The 10,802-nt window shown below is 38.2% G+C and overlaps 1 pseudogene; it reads right to left on the bottom strand.

Moving 5' to 3' along the window:
• Positions 1 to 7,183: 7,183 nt before the first annotated feature.
• LOC149229359 (putative pentatricopeptide repeat-containing protein At3g13770, mitochondrial pseudogene) lies at positions 7,184 to 10,291 on the bottom strand (annotated as a pseudogene).
• Positions 10,292 to 10,802: the final 511 nt, after the last annotated feature.

The raw sequence follows: 10,802 nt of genomic DNA, 5'->3' as shown, positions 1-10,802 counted from the left end.
CTCCCATAGCAAGGTCTAATCAAAAGAGGTTGGGTACCTCAATGATCATGCCCCTATTCCAGCCTTCTTGGGACTGTCATTCCACATCGCCCCTCCTCCAACCTTCAGGTATGGATGCACGTGATCTCTCTGCCCACTTGGCTCGAAATTTCCCCCTACTAAAGGTCTCTGCATGAGTGGATGCCTCCACTCAGTCTCCTCTCGGCTTCTCTAGTTGTGGCTGCTCCACAACCTCCTGAAGTTGCTTCACCAATTGTGGCTCCTCCACAATTGTCTGAGACTTCTTCTGGCGCTGCATGTTGAGAGGTAATTTACTCTCCCTCTCAACCACCAAGTCTCCATCAGTTGCCTTGCTCCTCAAGGCTTTGCATGCATCTTGAACCTCAAGAGCATACAGGTTCTTGACTCGTGAACCGATCTGCTTCACCTGTCTCGTGGTGATGTGTCGAAGGAAAACCTTTCCCTTACTGAAGACTACATCATAGCCTTTGTCTTCCAGCATTGCGATCGACACCAAATTTTTCCTCAGTCATGGTACATACTTGATATCAGTCAAGGTAATGCGAGCTCCATGTTCCCTCTAAAAAACAACTGTGCCTACACCTGAGACATGATATTTTTCATCATTACCCATTGCTATGAGTATCTGGAGATCTTTCTCCTCTAAGGTACTAAACAAACTCTTATCGTCGATCATGTGGAATGAAGCTCCACTGTCAAGAAACCAACCACATCCCACGATGGATGAAACCATGGATGCGAAGAGGGTGAAATCCAACTCGAACTGTGAGGCCAATGCCTCACCTTCATATCCTTCCTTGGATGCCATCTTGGATTTCTTCAGTGGATAATTTGTAGCAAAATGGCCCACCTCATGACAATGAAAGCATCGCACTTTCGCTTTGTCAAACTTCTTCCCACCATGGGAAGAACTCGATTTGGGATGAGAATCCTTCTCCTTCCCTTTCTTTGCCTTACTCGCTAAGGCGCAGTTTTCTTCATCCTCCTTGGATGAAGAACTATCTCTGGTGCTTCTTCTTATCTCCACCTGCATCAGATCCGACCAAAGTCGTTCCCAATCTGGCAGTTTCTCTCTTACATTTACCGAGTCTTGGTAGCTATGCCAGCTCTTAGGAAGACCAAGGAGTGCAAGACTCACCATGTCATCATCAGCAGTCGTGATCCCTACACTTCCAAGCTCATCCCTGCAGGTGGTGAACTTGTTCAGATATGTATAGATCGTGTCGCCCTTTTCATACTTGATTTTCCGAAGCTTGTCTTGCAGTGCCAGCTTCCTTTGACCACTGCTGTTCTGATATAGATATTTCAATGTTTTCCACATCGAAAACGGTGTCTCCTTCCCATGGAGGCTCGAGACAATGTGGTCTCGAACTCCCTTCAGGAGGATTCTCCTTTCTCTAGCCACACATTTCTTCCATTCTGCCAATTTTGTAGCATCATATGTTGTTGGCTTGGGGACTTCTTGATCAATGAAGTCCTTTAGGCTGTTATCCTCTAGTATTGCTTCCATGCGATCCTTCCAGGCTATATAATTCGAGCTGCCATCAAGGGCATACTCGAGTCTTAAACCGTTGAATGCCATTGGTGAAATTTGAAATGTGATAAGAATTCGAATTCTATATTCAGGAATTTGAAACTTCGAACTTCTCCCTTCTTTATATATTGTTCTTCGCTTTGATCACCTTTGCTCTGATACCATGTAGAAATTCCCACTATAGATTAACAGATTATCCAATATACTAAAGCAAAATACAAGTTCTACTTCTACAACAAACTTTGCGGAAGCTTAATCAAATATGAGCAAGATCAAATAGAACACATATATTTGAGAATGAGAAATCAATCACACATGAACACAGAAGAATAACCCGGGGAAAGCCTCAGCCTAAAACCCCAATCTCTGTATTATCATACAAGTGCAAAAATGTTCAGATTACAAAAAGAATCAGCTCACAAGCTATCTTGCTCTCTCTGTAATCAAACTGTTGCTCATAGACAGTCAAAGGCTTCTCACAAACCTTCTCCTCTGCCCTCCAAGCCTCCTATTTCCTTGCGCAGTTTTCCTTGGGGTCCAATGCTGCCACCTATGTGAATTGGCCTCTTCACACACTCACTAACCTCTAATCTAACTGCGCAATCCTAAAGGAGATAATTCCTTCTGCATGGATGAGTTTCCTATATAGGAAAAATCCTCCAACTGATAGTACACTGTCCCTTCCTCTGATCTCAACTGGGTCTCTAACTGAACTGACAGGCATGAATTATTTATAAGAGAATATTCAGTTATTTGAAGTGCAGCAGTTACATGCATGCATGCATTAACTAAATGAACTCACAATTAGTTCAACAAACTATTTGAACTAATCTAACTGGACTTGACTCGGTTAACTGAGCTAACTAATTACAACTCATCCTTATCTCTTCAACTAAGGGATAAATTCCTCAATCAATGGAGAAACTGTTGCATGTCCCCACATAGACTTCATGTTTGATTTTCTACAACTAATTAACTCAAGATGAAATAATTAATTATTTTACAAATAGCTGCTAAGATCAAATTCGAATTTTACATCTCTATTTTAGTTCAAGGACTAACTAAAATAGGAATCTAACCCGAAATGTTATTTATAGACAATGTTATTTTTAGCACTTCCATTTTTCATTCCTTGTTGCTATGTCCAACACTGGTACCCGAACTGCTATTTATAGCAATGCTATTTTTAGCATTTCTTGTTGCCATTTTCAACAGAAGACAAGCCAAGACAAGAGGACACAAGATGTGGCGAATGTCAAGGACAAACCCTAATGTGGGGAAACCTTTTGATCAAATCTTCTTATTATTCTTCAATAGTTCAACTGAGAGAGAGAGTACAAATATCATAAATGTAAGCCGAAAATAGATCTGCCAAATCAGCAGACAGACCAGCAGTTAATGCAGCCCTAACTAGAAAGTCAACAGTGGTCAAAGTTGACCCAAAATGTCCTCCAATCAGCTCGATCAACAACAGTCCAATTCGGCCTTCCAAGACAGTCAAAATCGGCCAAAAACAAGTCGATCAAACCCAGTCAAAGGAGAGAGAAGCACTGCTATAATTTTCAGCAGTCAAATCTGAAGTCAACATTGGTCAACTTGTCCCAAACTTCTCGATTTTTGTGCTAATAAATGCGGCCTAGAGAAATTGAACTTATGGCCCAAAAGCTAAGGTCAACACTGGTCAAATCACCCTAAGTCAACACTGGTCAATGCCTTGAAAACTTCGACCTGTTTTACCTAGAAAAACTCGGCCTCTTGCCACACGTGTGAAGAAGAGAGAGAGAGTTCCATGCCACACGGGTGAAGAAGAGAGAGAGAGTTTCCTACCACACGTGTGAAGAAGAGAGAGAGGCCTCCAAGATGTATGAACCAATCAAGAGAGAGAAAATGGTGTGATGAGATGATGTCCAAATGAGGAAAAAGTCACCTCTATTTATACAATTTGTTGAGGGCGAGGAGACCCATCTATTGGGCTTGATGAACCTGCATTTGACTGTGGTTGACCTTGATAGTTTGTCCATAAGAGAAATAAATTCATAATTCCATTTCTACTTATCAGAATGAGATGATCTTTATATCAAAATTGTACCTCTCTGAAAGAGGAATCCAATGCAATAATCAACTCCATCATATGAGTTGTCCTAAGGTGGAAGTTGGCCCTAGTTGCCAATTTTAACAATACCCAATTGTGATATTTATCTATGTTCCAAGGGTTTCTTTATTGTTCAATTTGAGACTCAGGAAGATCTAGAAAGAGTAATGAAGGATGGACCCTGGTTTTGGGGAAGAGTTGGGCTCTTCATCACCCCTTGGTTCCCATATTTTGATGCCACAAAAATGGTGGTCACAACAATACCAGTTTGGGTGAGACTACCAAACCTTCCCCTTCCTTTCTAGCACCACAAGGTCTTAAAGGAAATCGGGAATACCTTAGGAACATTAAAAAAGATGGACCTTGAAAGAACAGAGAAAGGTCTTTTCTCCTTTGCCAGAATATGTGTTGAAATAGACCTTAGTAAAGGTCTACCAAATCAGATTCAACTAAAACACAAAAATGTACAGTGGACCCAATTGTTAGATTATGAAAATACGACATTCAAATGTCGTATATGTTACCAAACAAGACATCTGCAAAACACATGTTTGCAAGAAAAAAAGACGCAAAAAAAGAAAAAGGGGAAGACCCAGGAAACAAAAGGACTGCAACCTTCTAATCCATACCTCTCTAAGGAGGAAGAAGAGGAAACCCCAGAGAATCCTACAAACCAAGCAGCAGGGGATGTTGCGGCTCAGAATGGCATCACATCCCATATGAAGAAGGGCACCGAATTCGAAAAAATTAAAGCATCAAAACAAGAGGAAAAAGAGGCACACAACAAAAATGGTATGGGGGGTGTAAAGAGAGCTCATGTTTCTGAGAGCGCAAATTTAGACAAAGAAACTCTATCGCAGACATCACGAAATGAATTGACAATGGTTCTCATTGACCCCAATCCAGGGGACTAACAAAAGGTCCAAAAAAAAAGGAAAAAAGGAGAAGTTAAGTGATATTTATTATACTTTCTTGAACATTTTTAATGTAATTTCTATTGTTTTTCCCTTCTTATTGATCCTAAGCCAAGAGACTTATCTTTCTAAATGCTTTCAGCATGTACAAAATGTAATTTTGTTACTTGTTTCAAGTTGAACAAAATTAATACACACACACACTGTGAACATCACAATTTTGTATGTGTGTGTCTATGGAACTTTTTATTGTGAACTTTATTGAATATATAGGAATGACAAAAGGGGAAGGGGTACCCTACAACCCCGATGGAACTAAAGTATTGAATTATGAAAGATGACAAATAATCAGGAAGAAGTCCATGGTCTTCTACAAGGCCTCCTTATAGTTGAAGAAAATAATGTTCCTTATCTTACTGTCTTAAGGGATTCCCTTCTATTTATTTAGCACATGGTAAAAAGATACTCTCTTAGGGATAAGAAATTGGAAAACTTGTTAAGTCACATCATAAAAGTTGCAAAAGAGATCGCCTCAATTAATTGTTTCCATGTCTTATGGGATAAAAATAAAGAAGTATGAATGTGCCGATGAAGGTTGCATCCAAAGTTTGGTGAATTAAAGGTGGATGGCCAATTAAAGCCATCCTTTGTTCCTAAAGTCTCGCTGACAATTTGGTTATGAACATGAATCATTACGCTAGCTCAAGTGGTCTGATAGTAAATAATTGCCTAGCTCTGAATGAACATGTGGATTTGGGCAAGTACAATATAATGAAGGGTTTTATCCACAAACAAGTTTGATGTTTTGCAGATTTTGCTTTATTCTGTGGTCTTTTTGGAAGGTTTTCACTTCTAAAGAGTCAAGACCCGTACTTTTCTATCAGTTTAATGTCCCTTAACAAAGGATAATCTTGATACAAGTTACGCTAGATATAGTTGAAGTATAAGACAAAATTGAATTGTAACCCCCAATGTAAAATTGTAAACCAGGCACAAATTTTGAAATCAATACAAATATTCTCATTATTGTTTATATATATATATATATATATATATATATATATATATATGATGAATCGAATTAAAAAATAAACAGACATATATATAATCGTGACCTTTATTGAATATTTTTAACAAGAATAATTTTTACCAAAATTCAAAAATTGATATATAGTAGGTGATTTAGTTTGAAAGTGGGTTAATCCTAAAAAAATCCTAAAAACCCAAAGTAATGTCCTTACAAAAAAAAAGTTAAAACCGTAAAAGAGAAGATTAAAAAAAAAAAAAAAAAACATAGTCCCATAATCGCTAAAAAAAAAAAAAGATGTCAATGACCAAAACTTCTTTAAAACAAATACGAAATAAAATAGAGATCCACATTATTTCTGATTCCACACTAAAATTCATAAAAAAGATCAAATAAAATCAACCAAAAAAAACCCTAATTCAATAAAAAGACGCTTCAACAATAATATACTTAAAAAACAACACTAACACATAAAAACAAAACAAAACAAAAAAATATTAACACATAAAAACAAAACAAAACAAAAAAATATTATATATAGATATATAACCATATCTATTAAAATATATAAAATACAATTAACACCCCACCCCACCCCACAAAACAGAATTCGAAAATGCCATTAAATAAGTTATGAAATGAAATGTGATCCACTTAAAAGAAACTACATGAGGAATGGTGTATTTATGCACCCTAACTCGTGAAAAGAGATCCACTGAAAAGAAGAATACAAACGATGATCCCGTCCAAAATGTAATGATTTGAAGTTGGCCTTATCCTAAAAAGTCAAAGTGACAATATCACAAGAAGGTCGGTTTATAAGTTGGTTTATGGCTGGCGCTTTATAAGTCGGTTTATGGCTGAGTTGAAAGTTAAACTTGTAAGTTTAATATTATGAAGGTTTTCAATCAAATGCAGAGTTTTCATTCACAGTTCAAGAGATTTGACAAACATGAAACTGTTTGTTGTTTCATTTTCTGAAAAAATATTCAGACATCATAAAACATTTTAGGAAGAATAAATAATATATATTTTACAGGTGTGTATTAAATATTATATAGATTGGGATATATATCAAAATATACGACATTTAAATCTAATATGTATATCCCATTGTATATAATTTTTAATGCACTATTAAAAAGTGTATATTATATGCCTCTTCCCAAACGTAGAAAATATTTAACACACTACTACAGAATACATAGTGTACCCCGAAGAAGTATTCATTTTTATATGTATGTCCCATAAATTCTTAAAGATTATGCCAAACCCCAACCAGTTACTCTTTATGACTAAGCTTGCATGATACCCCAATTAACCCAGGCTAGGAAACATGGACAAAACTTTGTAACCTTTGCCTTATCAAGTTGACTTCAACTGGATTTCCATTTACAGACCTAATCCAGTCAACCGATGATTGATCTGGCAAGAAGAATTGATTTTTATGTGTCCCATAAATACTTGATGATTATGCCAATCACCAGCCTGTTACTCTTCATGACTAAGCTTGCATGATACCCAAATTAACCCAGGCTAGGAAACATGGACAAAGCTCTGTAACCTTTTGCTTTCTCAAGTTGACTTCAACTGGATCTCCATTTACAGAATTAATCCGGTCAACCGATGATTGATCTGGCAAGAAGTATTGATTTTTATATGTATGTCCCATAAACACTTAATGATTATGCCAATCACCAACCAGTTACTCTTCATGACTAAGCTTGAATGATACCCCAATTAAACCAGGCTAGGTAGCATGGACAAAACTCTGTAACCTTTTGCCATATCAAGTTGACTTCAACTGGATCTCCATTTACAGAACTAATCCAGTCAACCGATGATTGATCTGGCAAGAAGTATTCATTTTTATATGTATGTCCCATAAATATTAAATACTTAATGATTATTCTCGTTACTCTTCATGACAAAGCTTGCATAATACCCCAACTAACCCAGGCTAGGAATGGATAAAACTCTCTGACCTTTTGCCTTATCAAGTTGACTTCAACTGGATCTCCATTTACAGAACTAATCCAGTCAACCGGTGACTGATCTGGCAAGAAGTATTCATTTTTATATGTATGTACCATAAATACTTAATGATTATTCTCGTTATTCTTCATGACTAAGCTTGCATGATACCCCACTTAACCCAGGCTAGGAAGCATGGACAAAACTCTGTAATCTTTTGCCTTATCAAATTGACTTCAACTGGATCTCCATGTACAGAACTGATCCATTCAACCGATGATTGATCTGCCCAAGCCTCCCCGTCTTTTAATCCCGTGCACAGTGCACTCAAAAACTAACAAGGATGCCATCCTTGAGAAGCTAATATCCTTTCGCATTACCAATAATCTCCACAAGAACACGTGCCATCCCTGAAATGATGAAATCGATTTGTATCCCTTAGAATGACTTCTCGCCGAACAATCTTGGAGACAAACTTGATGGCAGTGTGGCAGTCGCCACATACGCGTAGATTCTTAATGATTCGTATAGGTTTTCCATGGGGTATGCTAATGAGCCCAAAAGCAAGGGCTAGCTTCTCACTGTGGTAAGATAGAGATTCTTTCTTCTGCTCCTGTTCCACATCATGCAGCACAAGGTTTGTGTCAGGCTTGTATCCATCTGCTTCCATCAGTTTTGCCAATCTTTCCAAAGTCATATAAATTTCCATTGTTTGCGGGTGTGATCTATCTTCTACCGTGAAGGCATGAACTTTATTCTTGACTTCAATCCAGCTAAAACCAGGATTCTTCTTCACTTGCTTGTCTTTCATTACTTTTCTTATCTTTGCGACATCATCCCATTTGCCACCTGCAGCATAGATATTTGCAAGCAACACATAAGTTGCAACATTTTGAGGTTCCAACTCCAGAAGACGCTCCGCTGCAATTTTACCTAAAACCACATTGCCATGGATTCTGCAGGCAGAAAGTAGAATACCCCATACAACTGCGTCAGGTTCAAATGGCATGCTTCTCAGTAAATCCTCGGCCTCACCCAAGCGCCCAGAACGGCCAAGAAGGTCAATCATGCACCCATAGTGGTCTGTTTTGGGGATGATAAAATGATCTCGAGTCATAGATTCAAAGTATCGATGCCCTTCTTCCACAAGACCTGCATGAGTGCAAGCAGAAATAACACCAATGAATGTGATATCATCAGGCTTTACCCTCGAATGCAGCATCTGATCAAAGAGTTGGAGAGCTTCCCTGCCTTGCCCATGCTGAGCATTCCCTGCAATCATCGAATTCCATGAGATCACATCCCGTTCAGGCATTTTATCAAACACAAGGCGTGCCTCAACAATGCTTCCACATTTGGAATACATCGTCACAAGAGCATTGCCCACAACAACATTCGACTGCAACTCGCCTCTTATGATGCGGGCATGTATTTGCTGGCCATTTTCAAGCACTGCTAGGCCGGCACATGCACTCAAAACAACAACAAATGTAAATTGGTCTGGCGTCAAGCCTGCGCATAGCATTTGACAAAACAACCTCAGAGATTCCTCACCATGACCATTCTGGGCATACCCCAAAATCATGGCAGTCCACGACACGACATTCCTTTCCGGCATATTGTTAAACACTCTGTTTGCTTCCTCCATACTTCCACACTTGGCATACATGTCAAGAAGGGCACTCCCCACAAATATACAAGACTCAAATCCAGTTCTAACAATATGGGCATGTACCTGCTTACCTCCTCTATCTTCAATACCAACACAAACACCAAGAGCACTAGTGAAACTGATCCGGTCCGGCCTCATCCCTGCCCTCAGCATTCGGACAAAATAACCAAGTGCCTTCTCCCCGTCCCCAGTGTTTGCATATCCTGCAATGATTGAATTCCAAGAAACCAAGTCCTGCTCAGGCATTTCGTCAAACATTTGGCAAGCAAACTCAATTGCACCCTGTTTAACATATCCTGTAATCATGGTATTCCATGAAATAGCATTCCGCTCATACATTTTGTCAAACACTTGGCGCACATCATTGACACTTCCACATTTAGCATACATGTTGATGAGATTGTTTTCTACAAATACATTTGGCTCTAACCCACTTTTTATCATATGGGTATGGATCCACTTACCCTCTGCCAAGGCTTTTGTGTCAACACATCCCTGCAAGAGACTGGCATAGGTGACATACCCTACCTGAAGGTCCCCACAATACAAAAGCTTCAAGGCCTCCTTCAACCTTCCCTCTTTACACAGTCTGCTTATATCCTCCCTGCTACAGTACATGCTATATTTTGCGTGTTGATCCCTGCTAGTGTATGTGTTTATGCCACGGATCTGCCTTTGATGCAGTGATTGAAATAATGACACCATGAATTTTTTGGTAGACTTGTGGGTATAACGTTGTGAAAATGCCGATACACGTGAAAGAGTAATCAAAATAGATTTCTTGGGTTCCTTCATAATTTCATTCACGACATTTGTAGTAATCAAATCCTTACAGTTGAAATTGCAATTGAGCGAAACTCTGTTAAAACAGTTTACTGAGTAGACAATTATCAAGAGCATCCAATTGTTCTTACATGTTTTAATGCACAGATACGATGCCAATTACAGGGGTCAGCTGTGTGTGCCAGACGATGCAAACTTTACTCAAGCAATACTCCCAGACTAAAGGAACGTCAGAGACTTTTTGAAAATAAATTTCCCCGTCATTCTGTTAGGTTTGTTCAGAACCTGGTTATAAATCTAAAAGAATAGTTGGAATGGTAAAAAGCTCTTTATAAATTTAATCTAAAAGAATGGCGGGAATGGTAAAGAATTTAAAATTTCCCTCTTTAAAATTTAAAATTTTGGTGTTTGAAATAAATTTGCACTAGTCTCACTCTCGTTAAAATTGTAAATATTTGTGATTAAGATTGTAAAAATTTGATATTTAAATTTTTTTAAAGATGTTTAAATACTCGTAGTTTAATAAAGCGCAGTGGTTGTTCTGAAGCGCAGGGGTTGTTCTGAAAATTATGGAAATTCCAGTCATATTTAGCGAAAATTTGGCAAGGATTTTTGTAAATCCAAATTATAGTTGTTAAACTTCAAAATTTTGGGTGTCTTGGAGGTTTTTGATGGTGCTGAATCCATTTTCACCATCAAAAACATGATTCAAACACTGCCTCTACAAAAAAATTTGAAATTTTTTTGCCCAGATTCTGGCCACTTTTGGTTGTTTAGGCAATTTC

The sequence above is a fragment of the Pinus tabuliformis genome, chromosome J (genome assembly GCF_031772625.1).
Source record: "Pinus tabuliformis cultivar Carrire ecotype Pingquan chromosome J, CPIR1, whole genome shotgun sequence".
Taxonomy (NCBI): Eukaryota; Viridiplantae; Streptophyta; class Pinopsida; order Pinales; family Pinaceae; genus Pinus; species Pinus tabuliformis.
The sequence above is the reverse complement of the archived record's forward strand: the minus strand, read 5'-3'. Positions and strand labels throughout refer to the sequence as shown.